This window comes from Tupaia chinensis, unplaced genomic scaffold (genome assembly GCF_000334495.1).
Source record: "Tupaia chinensis unplaced genomic scaffold, TupChi_1.0 Scaffold146961_1, whole genome shotgun sequence".
NCBI classification, from domain to species: Eukaryota; Metazoa; Chordata; class Mammalia; order Scandentia; family Tupaiidae; genus Tupaia; species Tupaia belangeri.
Genome location: NW_006206814.1, coordinates 12,106 through 28,758, shown reverse-complemented (window position 1 = coordinate 28,758; position 16,653 = coordinate 12,106). Strand labels below are relative to the sequence as shown.

The 16,653-nt window shown below is 40.9% G+C and overlaps 1 protein-coding gene across 1 annotated transcript in view; it reads right to left on the bottom strand.

Annotated features, from left to right (window-relative positions):
* Positions 1-16,653, bottom strand: part of TMEM108 (transmembrane protein 108) — a 465,878-nt gene that overhangs the window by 444,622 nt on the left and 4,603 nt on the right. Inside the window, exon 2 of the mRNA XM_027768595.1 lies at positions 11,723-11,825. The gene's annotated coding sequence lies outside the window, so the exon portion shown is untranslated. The remainder of the gene's footprint in view (positions 1-11,722; positions 11,826-16,653) is intronic.

Here is a 16,653-nt window from a genome sequence, read left to right as displayed (position 1 = left end):
CTTCTGAGTTGATACTCAGACTCTTGGAGCAAGTCTTGCAGGAACAGAACCCAATTCTTATGCTACCAACAGAATTATATTGTCTCCCTACAGCCATTCCAGCATTAGAAAAAAGTCAAATCACACTAGAAATTAATCATTAAAACCTCAGAGTACCTGCACCTTTCTCAATTCTAACTATTCCTCTTTCTCAAAACAACCTACCAAACTCATCTCTGCAGCAGTTAGTGATTCTAAATCTTAAGTATTTGGAAATATGGTGAGACACCTTTGTTGACACAATAATTTGGTTACAGTAATGTGTGCATTTAGTGACCAAGAATGCTAAGTATCCTACAGTGGGCAGGAATAACTCTTTCAAAATTCTTTTCTTTTTTAAAAAAATGTATTATTATTTTAATTTGCTATAGGACATGCTTACTTGCCAGAGAGACAAAAAGTGAGAAAGCAAGCTGCGAGGCCTGGGACTTGAATCAGAGTCAGCCATGTGGGAGTCTAATACCTTAACCACCATGCCACCTGCTGGCTCCCACTCTCTCAAAAGTCCAGCAGCACCTTCCCTTGAGAAAATTGGTTTCCATACAACATTTGGGGCCAAGTGGATAGAAAGGCAAACTGAAAATAAGATGGCATACAAGAAAAGCAGAGTTAGTATCAGACTTAATCATGAGAAGCTATCTTTCCCACTAAAGTCAGAAACAAGGCAAAGATTTACCCTGCCACCATTTCCTTCCCAATATTGTACTGGGAAACTAAGCAATATAATAAAACAAACAAACGAAAAAGGTACACGTATTGGGAAGGAAGAAATAAAACTACCTTTGTTCACAAAATCGACAACAACAAAACTCTCCTGAACTAATCAATGACAGTAAGGTTGTAGAATAGATTAATATAAAGTCAATTGCTTTCCTATATACCAACAACAAAAAAGTGAAATTTGAAATTAAAAACACAGTACCAGACCAACCTGTGGTATGGTAGTTAAAGTAGCTGGCTCCCACATGGCCACTATGCAGTTCAAATGTGTGGGCATGTCCAAAATCCCAAAATAAGGAAGAAATGAAGAAGAGATTACACCGTGACCAATCTCCAAGGGATGTTTTCTCACTTTCCCTTCTTTTTCCTTCTTACTTTCTCTCTCCCTGTCCAGCAAATGTATGCACCCTCTGGAAAATTTAAAAACATATAAACGTAACAAAACACAATGTCATTTTCACCAAATGAAACACTTAGAGATAAATCTAACAAAATATGTACAAGATCTATATAAGGAAAATTATAAAACTATGATGAAAGAAACTAAACAAAAACTAACTAAATAAAGTGATTCAATTTTCAGAAAAAGACTTGACATTGTGAAAAGGTCAGTTCTTCACTACTGGATCTATGTAGTCAACAAAAACCCAATCAAAATTCCAGCAAGTTATGTTATGGCTATCAACAAATGGATTCTATTGTTTATACAGAAAGAAAAGAGACCTAGAATAGCCAACATAATATTGAAGGAGAAAAACAACATTAGAGGACTGACACTACTTAACCTCAAAAGCGACTATAAAGCTATTGTCATCGAGACAGTATGGGGTAGACAAAGACAGTCGACAGATCAACTGAACAGAATGAAGAGCTCAGAAATAGACCCACATAGATATAATATACTGTTCTTTGACAAAGGAACAAAAGCAACCAACATAAAAAAGCAAATAAGGATTTTTCAACAAATGGTTCTGGAACAACTGGATATTCATGTGCACAAGAAATTAATGTAGACAGACTTTGTATCCTTGACAAAAATGAACTCAAAATGAGTCACAGGTCTAAATGTAAAACAGGAAACTATGAAACTCCTAGAACAAAACATACAAGAAAACTTAGATGACTTTGAGTATGGTGAGAACTTTTTAGATACAACACCAAAGGCACAATCCATGAAAGAAAGAACGGATAAACTGGACTCCATTAAAATGAAAAAAAATTTGCTCTCTGAAAAGACAATGTCAAGAGAATGAGAAGACAACTCAGAGTAGGAGAAAATATTTGCAAAAGACACATTTGAAGCGGACTGTTATCCAAAATATATAAAGAAGTCATAAAACACAATAATAAGAAAACAAATAATTGGATCTAAAAATTGGTCAGAGACCTTAACCCACACTTCACCAAAGAGGAACATGGATGCCAAAAATGAAAAAAGATGTTCCATATCACATGATATCAAGAAAAATTAAAATGAAAACACCAGTGAAATCCAGAATGCCCAAACTCTGGAATACTGACTACAAATAATGTTGAGAATGTGGAGCAACAGGAACATTCATCAATGGCTGTTATTGGGTTTGCAAAATGGTACAGCTATTTTGGAAGATAATCTGGCAGTTTGTTTGTTTGTTTGTTTGTTTGTTTATTGGGTTTTTATCATAGGGCATGTACTTGCCTGAAGAGAGAGAGAGAAATAATGAGAGGAAAAGTGAGAAATCAACCTCTAAGGGTGATGGCCATGCCACAAGCCCTTCTCCTTCAACCTCCTCCTGGGATTTTGGGCACACATGCACACACGCCTGGTGTGCTTTTCAAACTGCTGGATCTGGGACTTGGGCCACAGTCAGTCATGTGGGAGTCCAGTGCCTTAACCACCAGGCCATCTGCTGGCCCCCGGCAGTTTCTTAAAAAGCAAAACATACTCCCTACCATGTGATCCAGCAAGCACACGTGGTATTCACCAAGAAGCTAAAAATGTGTATATACACAACAACCTGCAAGCAAATGTTTGTAGCAGTTTAATTCATGATACCAAACCTTGGAAGCAACCATGATGTCCTTCAGGAAATGAATGGAATAAACAAACCATGGTACATCCGGATGATGGGATGCTAGTCCATGCTAAAAAGAAATGAGCTGGTATGCACCCTCTGGAAAATTTAAAAACATATAAACGTAACAAAACACAATGTCATTTTCACCAAATGAAACACTTAGAGATAAATCTAACAAAATATGTACAAGATCTATATAAGGAAAATTATAAAACTATGATGAAAGAAACTAAACAAAAACTAACTAAATAAAGTGATTCAATTTTCAGAAAAAGACTTGACATTGTGAAAAGGTCAGTTCTTCACTACTGGATCTATGTAGTCAACAAAAACCCAATCAAAATTCCAGCAAGTTATGTTATGGCTATCAACAAATGGATTCTATTGTTTATACAGAAAGAAAAGAGACCTAGAATAGCCAACATAATATTGAAGGAGAAAAACAACATTAGAGGACTGACACTACTTAACCTCAAAAGCGACTATAAAGCTATTGTCATCGAGACAGTATGGGGTAGACAAAGACAGTCGACAGATCAACTGAACAGAATGAAGAGCTCAGAAATAGACCCACATAGATATAATATACTGTTCTTTGACAAAGGAACAAAAGCAACCAACATAAAAAAGCAAATAAGGATTTTTCAACAAATGGTTCTGGAACAACTGGATATTCATGTGCACAAGAAATTAATGTAGACAGACTTTGTATCCTTGACAAAAATGAACTCAAAATGAGTCACAGGTCTAAATGTAAAACAGGAAACTATGAAACTCCTAGAACAAAACATACAAGAAAACTTAGATGACTTTGAGTATGGTGAGAACTTTTTAGATACAACACCAAAGGCACAATCCATGAAAGAAAGAACGGATAAACTGGACTCCATTAAAATGAAAAAAAATTTGCTCTCTGAAAAGACAATGTCAAGAGAATGAGAAGACAACTCAGAGTAGGAGAAAATATTTGCAAAAGACACATTTGAAGCGGACTGTTATCCAAAATATATAAAGAAGTCATAAAACACAATAATAAGAAAACAAATAATTGGATCTAAAAATTGGTCAGAGACCTTAACCCACACTTCACCAAAGAGGAACATGGATGCCAAAAATGAAAAAAGATGTTCCATATCACATGATATCAAGAAAAATTAAAATGAAAACACCAGTGAAATCCAGAATGCCCAAACTCTGGAATACTGACTACAAATAATGTTGAGAATGTGGAGCAACAGGAACATTCATCAATGGCTGTTATTGGGTTTGCAAAATGGTACAGCTATTTTGGAAGATAATCTGGCAGTTTGTTTGTTTGTTTGTTTGTTTGTTTATTGGGTTTTTATCATAGGGCATGTACTTGCCTGAAGAGAGAGAGAGAAATAATGAGAGGAAAAGTGAGAAATCAACCTCTAAGGGTGATGGCCATGCCACAAGCCCTTCTCCTTTAACCTCCTCCTGGGATTTTGGGCACACATGCACACACGCCTGGTGTGCTTTTCAAACTGCTGGATCTGGGACTTGGGCCACAGTCAGTCATGTGGGAGTCCAGTGCCTTAACCACCAGGCCATCTGCTGGCCCCCGGCAGTTTCTTAAAAAGCAAAACATACTCCCTACCATGTGATCCAGCAAGCACACGTGGTATTCACCAAGAAGCTAAAAATGTGTATATACACAACAACCTGCAAGCAAATGTTTGTAGCAGTTTAATTCATGATACCAAACCTTGGAAGCAACCATGATGTCCTTCAGGAAATGAATGGAATAAACAAACCATGGTACATCCGGATGATGGGATGCTAGTCCATGCTAAAAAGAAATGAGCTGCCAAATCATGGAAAGACATGAAGGACAGTTAAATGCATGTGACTAAGTGAAAGAAATTCATCTTAAAAGGTTACATACTGTAGGATTCCAACTCTATGACATTTTGGGAAAACTATGGAGACAGTGACAAGATCTGTGTTTTTCAGAGGTATGGTGGGATGGGGATTATAAATGGGCAGAGCAGAGAGGATTTTTAGGGCAGCAAAAATCCTCTAGATGATACTATAATGACAGATACATGTCATTATTCACTTGTCCAAACCCAGACAATATGCATCACCAAGTGAACCTTAATGTAAACTGTGAGTGTTGGGTGACTGGATTGTGCCCATATTGTGTCTTCAACTGCAACAAATGTACCACTCAGGTGGGGGATGTTGGCGATGGAGGAGGCTATGCACAAGTTGGGGAAAGGGGTGAACAGGATGTCTCTCTACCTCCCTTGCAATTGTGCCTGAATCTAAACCTTGCTCAAGAAGTCTTTTCCTAAAAGAGAGAAAGGCGGTAAGAGAACAAGCTGTACACCCCATCAAGAGTGAGTCAGTTCAGTTAAGGCTGTCCAAATATCATTCCAGCTCCCATCCTTCTCTCCCTTCACCTTAGGCAATAATATTGGTGGCTCATAAACTCCTTATTCTCCTTCCCTCTTCCATGGAAAACCATGTTGGGCTCAGTTAAGTTCACATTTTTTTAAAATTATATCTATATTTCCATCTCTTTTTATTTGTTCTAATTATGATCATTTCTGAGCAATCAATACTGATAATATTAATAGATAATATCAACTTAAAATTCTCCCATGTTGCTAAAGGTCTTAACTACTAAATCTGTGCTGCAGTGTTTGTTGGAAAATTTGCTTTAGAAACTAATTCTTTAGGGGCTAGTTCCTCAGAGGTTAGGCTTGTGGATTAATACCCTCTTATGAAACGCTTTCTTGAGCAAGCTGGTAGTTGGAAGAAGGGAGGAGAAACTTCCCTTGCTCCCTCTTCCTGACTCTCTGTAACACTGCATGCAGTATCAAGAGAGATCCTGCACACAGGAGCCTCCATCAGGGTCAGGGCCTGGAGAGGCCGAAGGGGAAGGGACCGCTCAGCAGCCTTGGATGAAAGGGCAAACACTGCACAGGCAGTGCCCCTGACTACCTCAGAGAGACAGACCCACAGCACTTCCCAGAGCAGACAAATGCCGCAGCAAGTTAGTTCAGCAAGATACATTCACAGACAGAAAGTTCCCCAGGATGGAGAAGTCCAAAACTCAATTCTGTTGTAAATGAATTGAAGTCTTTTTATAATAGCAAACTATCACTACAAATGCGGCTTTTTCTTTTTAATTGCCAGAGGCATGTAACACTTGCCAGAGGGAAAAAAAGAGACAGTGAGGGAGAAAGTATGCCCTAATAGGGCATGGTCACATCACAATCCCTTTTCCTCTATTTCTCTATCCTGCTGGGATTTGGGGCATCCATGCACACACTTTTCAAGCTACCTGGTGGGATTTGAACCATGTGGTAGGCCATGTGGGATTCAGCTCCCTTAACCACTATGCTATGGGGCCAACCCTAAATGTGGCTTTCTTCACAGGCTTAAGCAGTGCTGTCCCATAGGACTTCTATTATGGACATGCTCTGTAACTGCACTGTTCAATACAGCAGCCACCAATCACAAGTGATTACAGAGTACTTGCAATGTGGTTAGTACAAATGAAGAACTGAAGAAGAGAGGTAGTAACAATTACTCCTAGGTTTCTGGTTTATGCATTGAGAAGACGATGTTGCTGTATCTTAACCACGGGAGAGTGCCAAGGATTAGAAGGAGAATAATGTGCCAAATCTTGGATACGAGAAGTTTGAAATGCTCATATGTTATGGTTTAAATGGCCTATCCAGAGACCAGAGATGGCATAATGATTACATCGCTAGACTCCCACATAGTCAACCACAGTTCAAGTCCCAGACCTGGAGGCTTAAACTCATCATGTTGGGCACATGTTTGTTTGTGTCCAAAATCCTAAGAGAAGGAGGAAGAAGGGATTGCAGCATGGCCTTCTTCCCTGGTGGGGGTGTGATTACTTGCTTTCTGTCTCTCTGTCTCCATCTCTTTGGTGAGCACATATGCCTTAAAAAAAAAAAATGGCTCTTGGGACCAGCAGTTAGCGTAATGGCTATGTCGCTGGACTCCCATGTGGTCGACCGCAGTTCGCATACCGGACCCGGTGGCTTAAAACTCACGCCAGGCGCATGTGCGTGCGTGCCCAAGAGCCTGAGAGGAGAATGGAGGAGAAGGGATTGCAGCATGGCCTTCTTCCCTGGTGGGGGTGTGATTACTTGCTTTCTGTCTCTCTGTCTCCTCTGTCTGTCTGGCGAGTGCATGTGCCCTATAGCAAAATCCTCTCCAAAAAAAAAAGAAAAAAAGAAAAAAAATTTTCTCTTAAAAAAATAATAAATAAATAAATCATTTATCCATTAAACCTCAAGAATCTCATGCTATAATTTGATACCCAATGAGGCAATGTTGAAGGTGGGACCTAGTGGAAGGTCCTTGGGACATGGGACACTTGACTCACGAATAGATAAATGCATTCTTGAGGGAGGTAGTGAGCTCTTACTCATGAGAGAGATAAAAGGTTAGTTCTTAAGAAAGCAGGTTGTTATAAGAGTAAAAGCTGCTGGCCAGTCTCTCTCATCTTCTGTCTCTCTCTCTGCATGGGCTTTCTGGCCTTTCTGCTTTTCTCTTCATGTTGTGACATAACTCCAGATGCTTAACTCATGTCTTTAGATTTTTTAGCCACTAGAATCATGACCCAAATAAATCTCTAGTCTTTATAAATCAAAAAAAAAAAAAAAAGAACTGAATTTTAATCTGACTTCATTTAATTTAGATAAAAATGACTACGTGTAGCTACTGGCTGCTGTGGGGAAAGGCCCAGCCTGTGGTTTGGAAAAATAATTCAAGAGATTATCACTAGAAAAAATGTACAAACATTCTGATCACCTGGAAAAATACTTACTCAGTGACTTCGCCACCACAGACACACACAATTCGTAAGATGCCGCTACCTCAGAAATCACCAGATTCAACACTGCTTCTCAGATTTTAACAGCCATCAGCATCACCGGGTCTTGCTGAACACAGATTAGGTTCCTTCCCAAAGGTTCTGCTTCAGGTCTGTGCATTTCTAACACGTACCAGGTGATTCCCACTCTGCTGGCTCCGAGGACAGGCTCTGAGTCATACTATAACTAGAAACGTCACCATTCACACTCCAGCCTACTCCTAAGAAAGTGAAATTTCTTTGTCACTACTTTTCTGTCTTCTATACTGCAGGTCCTCTTGCTTTAAGGTACACAGAATCTTAGCACACATTCTTACAAGTTTTGCATAATATCTGAGAGTAAATGCATGGTGGAAAGCAAGTAAGTGAGGCCATCTGTATACAATGACGTCTCCGTGTAGTAAATCCAAGATACAGTGCATTTGCTATACATTTTTTGAGTGACCATAATAACCACACGGACCAGAGACACAGTGAGGAGAAAGTTAAACCTGCCGGAAGAGTTTGTATCTAATGCCTGCACTGGTCTGGTCTAAGCACTGAACTCAGGCTGTTATTAAAATAATGCAAGCACTTCAGTTCTAGGTCAAAGTCTTGGCCTCCTTCACCATATGGCACTGTATTAGAAGAGTGTAAGAAGAGCACATGCCATACTCAAATATGTACTACTCCAAGAGCATATATTAAAAATAATCTTTTTCCATATTTCCAAAGAGAAGAAATAGAAATAAAAAGGTTTGGGGCTAAAAACAGAAATCTCCAGACATTGTCTGGTCTTTTTTGTATTATCTGCAAAATCTAGTCTGGATCAGCAGTCACTTGGGAGAGTTTCCTTTTGGAGGTTACTTTTTCATGTCTTTTGGTCTAATTATACATGAGTTACTCTAACATTAAGAGATCACTCTGTCAAACTCAATTTTTTTTTTTTTTGAGAGGTTTTTGCGCTCACCAGAAAGACAGAGACAGACAGAAAGCAAGAAATCACCCCCGGGGGATAGCCACGCCACAATCCCTTCTCCTCCATTCTCCTCTCAGGATCTTGGGCATGCACGCACCCACGCCCAGCCTGAGTTTAAGCCACCGGGTCCAGGACTTGAATTGCGGTCGACTACATGGGAGTCCAGTGACATAGCCATTACGTTAACTGCTGGTCCCTCAAACGCAATTTTCCAAACAGCATTCTTTCTTCCTTGTCCACAAGTCTCTTCCTTAACTTTGTGAAGGAAAGTCTTTACCCAGAATATACTGTTATAAGGAACCAGAACATGATGCTTTAAAATCAACTCAGAATCTGGAACCATCCGTTACTTCCCACAGCATTAGCCCTTCAGCACTCTTCAAGCTCCCACTGGTTTTTTTTTTTGTTTGTTTGTTTGTTTGTTTGTTTGTTTTGAGAGGTTTTTGCTATAGGGCGCGTGCGCTCACCAGACAGACAAAGAGAGACAGAGAGACAGAAAGCAAGAAATCACCCCCCAGGGGGGATGGCCACGCTGCAATCCCTTCTCCTCCATTCTCCTCTTGGGATCTTGGCCACGCACGCATATGCGCCCGGCGTGAGTTTTAAGCCACCAGGTCTGGGACGCGAACCACAGTCGACTATGTGGGAGTCCGGCGACATAGCCATTACGCTAACTGCTGGTCCCCAAACTCCCACTGTTTCTCAGTTGCTGTCATCACAGCAGTAAGAGTGACCCTTGAGTCCTGGAAATTTGAGAAGAAAAGTATAAGGGGGATTTCAAAAAGTTTGGAGGCAAAATTAAAAGTGTAGGTTTACTTTGGTACAGTATTTTTAAATCAATACAAATTTTTCCGTAATAACTTTTTCCGTAACTTTTAAAGAGCCCCGTGCATTGTTTCTTAGCATTCACAGAATCTCAAGTTTCTAGGCTATTGAGCTATGAATGGTGTGTATTTTACAGGTAGGGAAGCTGAAACAAAATGATGTTAAATGACTAAAACAAAGTCCCAGAAAAACTCAGAGCAAGATTAAATCATTGTGTTCTTTCAGTAGTGGTTCTCAATCCCCAGGGCACAATCGGGAAAGTCTGAAGACATTTTTCATTGTCACAATTTGGAAGGAGCCTCCGGGCATTTAGGGGGAAAATGCCGACAAACTGCTGAACATTCTACAATGCACAGGACAGCCCACACAAGACAGCCTGCAGAGGACGACCCGCACAGAACTGCCTGGCTCAACATGTCACCAGCGCCAAGGCTGAGAAACCCTGGCCCACTGGCATCTCAAGCGTTCATTTCTTCAAGCCCTTATCAATAAAGAATGACTTCCTCTCCAACTCAATCCTGTACAGTACTTACACAGAAACATGCCACCCAGGTGCTATTTCTGGCATGCCGTATACTTCTTAGTTACTTTTAAAATAAAGAATATATGAAAGGACTTCAAAATGTTCATGGAAAAATGAAATTAAAGCACAAGTTTTATTATGATGCAAAAATTTTTTGAAATCCATATACAAACAGAAAATGGAGTTTTTTTCCCTTTTTAATTGCCTGAGAGTACATGTGTTCATCAGAGAGAGAAAGAGAAATAGAGAGAAAGCGCATCTCTCAGTGGGGTCTGGTTACATCACAATCCCCTTCTTCCATTTCTCCTCCTCATGAAGATCTGGGGCATGCACACACATACCCAACATATTCTTCAAGCCATCAGGGCTAGAATGCAACTGCGAGGGGCCATGTGGGGTCAGACTCCCTTAACCATTAGGCTAGGGGCCTGGGCAGACCTAATTACTTCATCGGATATATTTTTCCATTAAATTTTTGAAGACTCCTCATTTGGGAGTCACAAAGGAAAATGAGGAAAGGTAACGAAGCTGGTTCTTTTACTTTACCAAGAACGCACACAAAGTCCAGCGCCTTTCATTCATACCTTCGGGTTCTGAGTCCATGAGGTCAGGCTGCTCACCTGGACTGTCCCCTTGCTGTCAGCTGGCAGCTGCCCTCTCCCAGCTTTGCCCACTCCAAGTATGTGCCACAGGCCATGGCCGTAATGATGTCCGGCTGTAGATCTCCAGAGATCTACAGCTCCTAATCACCGATTTCAGTCAGCAAACTGTACTCTACTGAGCCACGTGACGCATCTAAGGCTATCAGGCTTTCTGGGTGCCCCATCTGAGCCTGAGTAAGGGGACATCACCAAGCAAAGGCTCCAGTTTTCAACTGAAGTGCTTAAAACATCTTCCATGCAGTTCTTAGCTGAGTACTCTTTAGCTCTGCTTAGATTTATATTCACCATAATCTTCTCTTCAAGGAGTCTGGTTTCAGTGTAACCTCTAGAAGTGGGAGAGGCCAGAGAGGATGTGATGTCCTTTCCATCCCTCCTTCCTGGACCTCTACCTAGACACATCGAACACTGCATTTCTCCTTCTGGTCTCGAAAATCATCAGTATCAAGGAAAATTCAAAGTCAGCTTTGGCTATGATATTCCCATGGCCCAGTGCATTGCACTTCGGGCTGCAAATAGATAAGGAGAGAATAACATGTGGCTTCCAGTGAGGCTGAATAAAATAAAATGGAACAGGGAGAACCATGTGCTTTGCCAAAGCTATTATCTCCCAAACCGGGAATCTCAACTTCCTGGCAAGCTACTCCCTTCATGAAAAATTAATGAAGGAAAAGTTAAGCAGGGTGATCCAGAGGAGGATGGTGGGTAAAAGAAACATGAGCTAAGAATATGAAATGGCTAGAAGAAAAAGGCAACCAGCCCTAGTTCCTTCCTCAGGAAGGTCCAATCCAACTGAGAAGACAATTTCTCCCGTATGAATCCCATTCCATACAAACTCTAAAAATTCCCGTGTTCATATTGTCTACTATAGATTCCATCCTATCACCTTAGTTATGGTTCTCTAACGGCTGACTTGTATGGTGTCGGATAACTGAATCAATGAAGGGCTTGGGAGCGTCTCACAGAGAGCATCCCATTGCACGATCTGCATGAAGCCGTGAGACAAGAGTCTCCATGCCTTAAATATGCCAGAAACAATGGCGGAAAATGCGCTTGCCTTACCCTGGAGTAGCAGCCGTCGAACACACTTACATCCTCATGACCCAGGCTCCACCGCATTCTCTGCTCACTCACTTCTGCATGATGGACCACAACCCGTCACCAACTGCCAAGAATAAAAATGAACGAATTCATTAGACCAAAGGACCTACAAACACCAGTCTGGAGCCACTGCTCAAATGAATCTGTTAGAGCAAAGTGCTTAACACATGGACCTCAACACTTATAATGGTTCAGAGGCAATAAAAGTTTATTTCTGGTTCTTTTATACATACTGCACAGGTCAACAGATCCGTCAGTGGAGTGGTCCTAAGGCAGTGATCAAGGTTCCCAGGTTGACCAAAGTCCTGCCATCTTTATAACATATATGTTGCCTAAGGGATCCTCTCCATTCCAGGTAGCTAGGAATACAAAACAGTATGGAGGAGCTGGCAAAGATATTCTTGTGTATGTGTGTGTGTGTGTGTGTGTGTGTGTGTGTGTGTGTGTGTGTGTGTGAGAGAGAGAGAGAGAGAGAGAGAGAGAGAGAAAGATTCTAGAAGTCATCACAACACTTTTCCACTTGCACACATGTTCTGTTTGCTGGCTAAAACTCGATCCTATGGCCATACCCAACCCCAGGGGCTGCTGGGCAGCTAGCAATCCTCATTGCACAAGGCTGACTCCAACCCAACCAAGAAGACAGCATTAGGTTAAGGGGAAGGAGCCTGGACGAGACACTAGTACTGGGTCGTCAGGAAAGTCATGACACATTTTTGCATAGAAAAATACATCATGACCTTCCCAACAACCTAATATAATAACCTTGACTTAGTTACTTAACTCTGAGTCTTGATTTCTTCATCTATAAAATAACCCTGCCTCATTACAGGGTCAACATAAGACCCAAAATGAAACAAAGCAGCAGTGCAGTTCTTAGACTTTAATATGCATGCACATTATCTATGCATCTTGAAAAATGTAGATTCCGATGCTTGAGATTCCACAACACATTTCTAACAAGCTCCTGGTGATACCAATGCTGCTTTCTGCTGACCAGTTTGCATAGAGAAGAGATAAAGAATTAGGCAATATTTTTGTAAAACATAAAATGATTTGCAGTTATAAAGCTTTATTACCTTGACACTAGTTTTAATTGAATACATATGAATTCCCAACTAGCCAGCATTTTCAGGAGACCTTTAGTCCCTAGAATTTCATAGAGTCCCAAGGTTTCGTAACAAGAAAGAATTGAAGTAACCGTTGCTTTCTTCTCTGAGTTAGGAAACCAACTCAGAGAAATCAATGAGGTCCCCAAAATTTTAAAATAACTCAGCAGCACACTGGGATTAGAAGGTGAAATTTTCAATTTTTTTTTTGTTAGTACATAAATCCAACTGACAACTTTCTAAGGAATGAAAGTTAATTTTTATTACAAAATTAATACAAAAATAAATATTACTCTGGCCCATACATAGAAAGGAATCAGAAAATAACGTCCCATCATAAGTTGCTGTGTACCAAATGTCCAGTGACAGCATACACAAATCAAGAGAGCTTAAGAAAATATTCTACAAAATACAGTGATTGTCCACCACAGTTACTTTCCAAGTGCCCCAAATGTGACTTGAACACAAAGTACCTTCTGTATATTTTCTGGAAAACCCAAGAACTTTTATTTCCAGTATATGAACTCTAAGTCATTCTTATTTGGGGACAGTTAGAGAGAACTGGGGCATGCCATGACCTAGTGGTTTAGGGAAATTGATCCTACATGATTAACCACGTGGTTCGAATCCCAGCTCCAGTGGCTTGAAAATCATGCTGGTTGTGTGTGCATGCATGCCCTGAATCCCAACAGGGTGGAGAAATGGAGATGGGATCGTGGTGTAACCATGCCCCACTAGGGATGCTTTCTCCCTCTGTGTCTCTATCTAGTGAGTGAATGTTCTCTTTGGCAAACTGTAAAAAGAAAAAAGAAAAAAAAAAAAAAGGAAAGAAGCAAAGAGCAACTAAGGTTGTAAATACAAATGAGAAATAAAATAGTCGGCTGGGGAGAAACATCGGTTTCTGTGGTAAAACTTGAGTACAAACAAAGAAATCTAAAGATTGCTTTAAATCTCTAGCTTACAAATTAGTTTGCTTCTCTGAGATCGCCAATAAAGCGACATGAATCTGTGTTTTGGCGAAATTAGGAGTGAGTACTTACTAAGCAGGAGTGATAAATGGAAACCAGTACTTATATATTTATTATTAAGATGTAAAACATTATTAGCTTCTTCACTTAGTGAGTACTTTTTAATATTTTATTTTAAAGGTAAAAACATTCCTAAGAATGTCCATCGGTTTATTCCTGTACTGCTCCCAATCCTCCTTCAACTTATATCTCTACCTCTTCTACCAAGAACTCTCTCATCCTGGCAATTTTCAAGAATCAACTCTAAAATTCTTATCCTGGGACCAGCAGTTAGCGTAATGACTATGTCGCTGGACTCCCATGTAGTCGACCGCGGTTCACGTCCTGGACCCAATGGCTTAAAACTCACACCGGGCGCGTGTGCGTGCGTGCCCAAAATCCCAAGAGGAGAATGGAGGAGAACAGATTGCGGCATGGCCATCCCCCCTGAGGGGTGATTTCTCACTTTCTGTCTCTCTGTGTCTCTCTGTCTCATGAGCACATGCACCCTATAGCAAGAATCTCTCCAAAAATAAAATAAAATAAAATTCTTATCCTATTTTTATGCCATGGTTCCTACTGGTAATCTGTTGAAGCCTAAGGATTGCATTCTCAGAATAATGTGTTAAGTGTTGGATTTTATAATATAATATCACCAGGGAAGTGAATTATGGAAATGCTCTCCTCTCCTTGTAGACCTTGGGGAGACCGTGAATGCAATTTAAGAATGCTTCATTGGAGAATGACTCTTACAGGATGATGCAAGTTTTTATCTTACAGGAAATAGTATGGAGAAAAGATTTTTAAAACCAAGGTATACAGTAAGGAATCCTTCTCAGGGTCAATCAGTGAAGAAAAGAACAAGTTGCAGAGAGAAACCTTACCTTGAATTTCTGCCTAAATTCAAAGCAACTGATGCTGCAGTTTTTAAATCTTACATTAAGGAATTAAGAGAATTGTTTTGGCTCCAGCCCTCTGGACAGACACAGCATATTCTGTGTCCTGATGACAGGCAAAAGAAGACAGCCCTGAAGACGGGAATTCTGTACTGGGCCTGGAGCTTAGGTCCTAGTCCTCTAGCTACTTCTCTGCCATTAACCAGCTCTGTCAGTGTGGTGCAGCGAAACCCCGTCTATAAATTAAACAGGTTGAGGTAAACTATCTCCTGGGGTTTTTTCCAACTCAGAGCTGTTAGGATTCTAAGAGTGCACCACCATTACCCTGGGAAGAAACAGTAGCAAGATTTATCTACCCCCTGAGTTCGCAGTGTGATACTATCTTCTAAATGAGAATTTTTCAGAGGCTCCAGAAATACCTTATAAAAATCATCTAACTATAGTACTTTAGACTTAGAAGTCATTAAGAGACAACTGCCAGGCATCCAGTGAGCAGGTGAGAAAACTGAGGCTCAGAAACATGATGTGGTTTATGTGTGGTCACTTAATGCGGCACTGTTCATGGACTGTCTTGACTACTGCTCTCTAGTACCAGAAGGAATTTAAGGTTCAGTGCTGCTAGCAAAAAGAAAATAAATAAATAAATAAAAGGCTCAGGAGTTCATTTGCAGAGTGACATAAAGAAAGCTCAAACGAGCTGTGCCGGAAGCTGGGAACTGTACAAGAAAGCATGTGACAGTGTACTATCACCCAGACGCAGCATGCTACACCCGGACAAGGGCAGAGCTGAGGGCTCCTGTTAGACACCATAACCGTCCCAATGCTAGCAAAAGTAATAAACTCCCCCAAATCCTATGTCCACAAAATCCATTTCAAAGGACAGTACATAAGTGTCAAAGGACAAAGAAGAGTTATTTCAAAAGAATAGAATGGATGCATGGGCTCTGGCTCATAAAGGCGATAAATCAAAATTCAAGTTGTGGGTTGTGGATACGATCCTGAGAGGCTAGCATTAGCTAAAACAATCTAAAGATACTTCTTAGTAATGTTCAAGTTTTGGTAGAAACTGACTTAGAATAAGTTTGACCTATCTTCTCTGGACAGCCCTGAAATACAGTGAAAAGCATATAATTACTGACTATGGATCAGGATTAAAAGTCACATGTATGTTTCCATCATCCCAATCATGTGTATAGTAGCTTTATATGCAAACACTAGAAAGAGCTTGCTGGCAATTTTGATTGAGTTATGACTTCGAGATGTTTAACCAACAACAAGTTAAGTGCTGTTAACACCTGTGCTGGGGTGCTTCTCCATTGACGGTTTCCTCCCCTCAGAGACATCCACACAGAGTAAGCACATTCCTCAATCCCCTCAATGCACATAATTCCCGTATTATATAAACAGGACTATATTGGAGTTTCTCTTTGACTGAGAGCTGACACAGCCTTTCTCGTCTTCTAGAGGAGAGACTACACACAGCTGGCTGGCCCGCTCCCTGGCTCCTGTCCTCCAGGAATTCCCAGAGGCAGCAGTGCCATCTACTGGTGGGGAGGGTACAACTTATTTTCTGGAAGCATGTGGGGGACAGGAGTCAAAGGACCTGAAGGAAGGAACAGCAACCTTGATGTGTGTGTCTCTGTGTGCCTCTCTTCTAGAGCACACCCCAAGCATTAACTTGAAGGGGACAACCTGAGACATGTCACCTCCGAAACCGCCTCCCTCATGGGAATGGCAGGCAGGTTCTTGGGAGCCAGAGAGAGCTGAGCCAGGCTAGCGAATGAGGCAGCTCGCCTGGAAATGCCTCTTCAAGGCCCCAAAGGCAAGCAGCAGCAGCAGCAGCAGCAGCCGGCGCCACCGGACAGGCAGCAGAACGCGGCCGA